At 38.3% G+C, this 4,099-nt stretch overlaps 1 pseudogene; it reads left to right on the top strand.

The window, feature by feature from the left end:
- The first annotated feature begins 1,611 nt into the window (after positions 1–1,611).
- LOC125469523 lies at positions 1,612–1,722 on the top strand (annotated as a pseudogene).
- The last annotated feature ends 2,377 nt before the right edge of the window (positions 1,723–4,099 follow it).

Here is a 4,099-nt window from a genome sequence, read left to right as displayed (position 1 = left end):
TTAGAGAATACAAGTGAATCAAGCACATCAATGGCATAACAATCAAGAGATGAAGAAGGGTGAGAAAGAGATTCAAACACTTTGAATTGAACTGTCTCTCCTAACACTGTCATAGTGAGGAGTCCATTTTGCACATCAATGATGGTCTTGGCCGTGGCCATGAAAGGTCTCCCAAGCAATATAGGCAACTCACGATCATGTATAGGAGCTTCTTCCATGTCTAACACTACAAAATCTGCAGGCAAGATTAGTTTATCAACTTGAACTAGAATATCTTCTACTATACCTCTTGGATATTTAACTGATCTGTCTGCAAGTTGTAATGAAATGGTGGTGGCTTTCAAATCTCCCAAACCTAGTTGAAGGTACACTGAATAAGGCATTAAGTTGATGCTAGCACCCAAATCAAGCATTGCCTTCTCTACTTTCTTGTCCCCTATGGTGATGTTGATAGAGAAACTTCCTGGATCCTTGAGCTTTGGTGGAAGTTTTCTTTGCAAAACTGCACTCACATTCTCAGACACCACTACCTTCTCATGTGGGCCATACTTCCTTTTGTAGCTGTTTAACTCCTTGAAGAACTTCCCATATGCTGGCATGTTCCTAATGACATCAAGCAAAGGTAAGTTAACATTCACTTTACTTAGGATATCAAAAATTTCTTTGAATGACTTATCCTGCTTGCTCTTGGCAAGTCTTCCAGGGAATGGTATTGGTGGAGTGTATGGTTTCTCAGCCTTGTGAAGATTTGGTGCTTCAAATGAGGAAGTAGCATGGCTTGGTTCCTCATTTGGTTTCTCATTGTCTCCTTGAGTAACACCTGCATTCACATGATCATATTCATCAGTAACTTCATTGCCAACTCTATTATCAATAACCTTACCACTTCTAAGTGTAGTGATTGCTTTGGCTTGCTCTTGGTTCCTTTGGAGTATCACGGGTTGGCTTGGAAACTTTCCAACTTCTCTTTGGTTCAAGGCATCTGCAATCTGCCCCAATTGTGTTTCCATTTTGGTTAGGGCTGCTGAATGTTGTTGGAGAGTGCTATTGGTGGAATGTTGGAATTGCAATGTGTTTTGGGCTAACAATTTAACCGTGTCCTCAAGGGTAGGGGCAGGTTTTGGTTGGAAATTTTGGAATTGATTGTTGTTCTTCCATGAAAGGTTGGGATGATCTCTCCAACTTGAGTTATATGTATTGGAATACACATCATTCCTTGGCCTTTGATTGTAAGAATTCATGAGGTTCACTTGTTCTTGAACATACTCGGGGTAAGCCTCCCTAGATGGACATTGGTGAGTAGGATGGCTTGGTATGTTGCAAATGGCACACACTTCATTAGCTTTTGGCACCATGTTGAGCACGGATTCAAGCTTCCTTTCTAGGTTAGCTACCTGCAACAAAAGCTCATGGTTAGAACTTGTTTCATAGACTCCAACTTTCTTACCCCTTAAATCTTTGTGTTGAGCATTAGACCCCAACATCTCATAAATGTTATATGACTCTTGAGCATTCTTTTTCTTCAATGCTCCACCTGCTGCATTATCAACAGTTGATTGACAATTTTGGGTTAGTCCATCATAGAAAATTTGCATTTGTAAGTGAAAAGGTAACCCATGATGTGGACATTGCAACAAGAGGCCCTTAAAACGCTCCCAACACTCATTGAAAGGTTCACCATCATCTTGTTTGAAGTTGAAGATTTGTCCCCTTAATGTGGCTGTCTTTTGAGTGGAAAAGAACTTCTCCAAGAACTTCTTAGCCATGGCATCCTATGTGGTGAGGGAACCTGGTGTTAGAGTCATCAACCAACTCTTGGCCTTATCTTTCAAGGTGTAAGGAAACACTCTCATCCTCAAATTTGCTTCACTTACTCCCTGCAAAGGTAAACCACTCACAACATTGTAAAACTCCTTAATATGAGCTAAAGGGTCTTCATTAGGTAAGCCATAAAATGAGGGAAACATATGGAAATGTGAAGATTTGAGATCATAGTTTCTAGCTTCTGTGGGCAGCAAGATGCATGAAGGTGAATTTGGTATGATTGGTTGAGCAAAGTCCTCCAAAGCTCTAAGTTCATCTAGGTTGCCCGCCATCTCTTCCTCTCTTTCCCAATTGAATTGCTCAGATCCTTTACTTGTTAAACTAGGTGAAATCCTTTCCTCTTCCTCACGGATAAAGGATGAACTTGATGGCACAAAGTTATCCAAAGTGTGGCCCTTTAACCTTTCAATTCTTTGGCCTAACTCAACAAGTCTATTTGACATATACTACCTGAAATAAAATAACACAAGTGTGAATGAAAATCAAGAAGCAAACAACAATGAAAAGAACAAAAATAAACTTAAAAACGTTTGAAAAGACTCAAGGGACTCAAAACAGATTCACAAGACTCAAAACAAGCTAAAAACTCTCAAAACTGCCTAAAAACACAAACTGGGCAGTTTTGACACTAAACTCAACTTTGGACGAAAATTAGGTTTGGACTTGACTCAAAATGCTTCAAAACACAAGATAAGACAGATTCTAAGCCTAAGACTTAACAAAATATGGGGGGGATTTGTATTTGGACGAAATTCAATTAAATGGACAGATTGGAAAGAAAACAGATTGTAAAGCAAATTGATGTAAACCAATGGATAATGGAATGGCTAAGGGATTCTTTTCCACACATGAAATATATGCAACTTAAATCAACTTCCAGTTATCAATTCGACAAGTTATGAACCTCGACACTAATCAAAATAGCAAACAAGCAAACAAGCAATTACAAGGGACTGAAATCAGTCCCCGGCAACGGCGCCATTTTTGTTGATGTATATTTCCTTCCTAATGCTTAAATATATTTAGTATAATGGCACAAGCAAGGGTGTCGAATCCACAGGGACTAATTGGACCTATGTAATTACTTGTTTTGCAAGAACTCTATGAAATGAATCAAACTAGTCTAAATAGGCATATTTGGAATATGAATCAAACTAGTCTAAATAGGCAGATTTGGAAATGAAACTTGAAAGCATAAGAAAATGAAGTAAACACAAATCAATGAATCAATAACTAATATAATGGGATAGTATCAATGGAAATGAAACTAGGGATTCGATTTCACCATTGCTCAACTAAGTCCATGTTTGTTAAGTTAGTTTGTACTCATTCATCTACCTATTTCTTGAGTTTGTTTCACTTGGACATGATCAACCATATGATGTGTGGATTTGATCAAATGTCTCTAATCATGAACCTAATTGTGATGTGCAACTTTGGTTCATAATCAAGAGTATGTAATGCACAAGAAACTTTCATAAAACTAAAGGGATTAACTCGGCAGGATGTGTGCTAAACATTCCCTTCATTCATTCACATATCTACCAAGATTATGCATGATGTGTGTTCTAATCTTGGCTACACAACTTTGTGATTAATTCAAATGATGATCAAACATTAAAATCAACACACTAAGTCACCATTAAATCAGAGAATGAAACAAGAAATAGATGGACAAACTGAGCATTCTAACTTAATTACATGGCAAACTTTGCAAGGTTACATCGAATCCCTAGAGGAAGATTAGTTACACTTCATGTTTACAAAGGTTTAACATAAAAATAAATAACATGAGTGAACATAAGATTAAGAAGGAGAAACCCTTGAAGCAAAACTGATGTTGAAGTCCTTGGGGAATGGCCTCGGTTGTGGTTCTCCAAATGTGGTGCGGATGAACTAGATTGGCTTGGTTTGGATGGTTTCTGCCCTTGGGACAGAAATGGACATAGAATGAAGTGAAATGGGAGAGGTTTATGTGTGTGTAATGGACTGAATGAATAAGAGAAAATGCGGAACCCTTTGATGTGTGAAGGGTGACTTGTTTTATAGAAATGAATGTGGCTCCAACATTCAGATTGGATCTCAATCTGCACAAGTGAGATGGAATAGCATCAAATGAGCTGGAATTGAATGGGTTTCTGAGGTGTTGGTTGCACGGCATGGACAAGGTCTGCAAGTATGTGGTTTGTTTAATCAAAATGCATGTGCCCTTGCTGCAACAAGTGAGTGGAATCTGCAAAGATGAATTGTTTGTACAAATTCTGGAAAGGTGAAG

Source organism: the organism of the source record quoted next, unplaced genomic scaffold (genome assembly GCF_019419815.1).
Source record: "Pyrus x bretschneideri cultivar Hongxiangsu unplaced genomic scaffold, Pyrus_bretschneideri_v1 Contig43, whole genome shotgun sequence".
Classification (NCBI taxonomy): Eukaryota; Viridiplantae; Streptophyta; class Magnoliopsida; order Rosales; family Rosaceae; genus Pyrus; species Pyrus x bretschneideri.
This window is presented reverse-complemented; position numbering and strand designations above follow the sequence as displayed.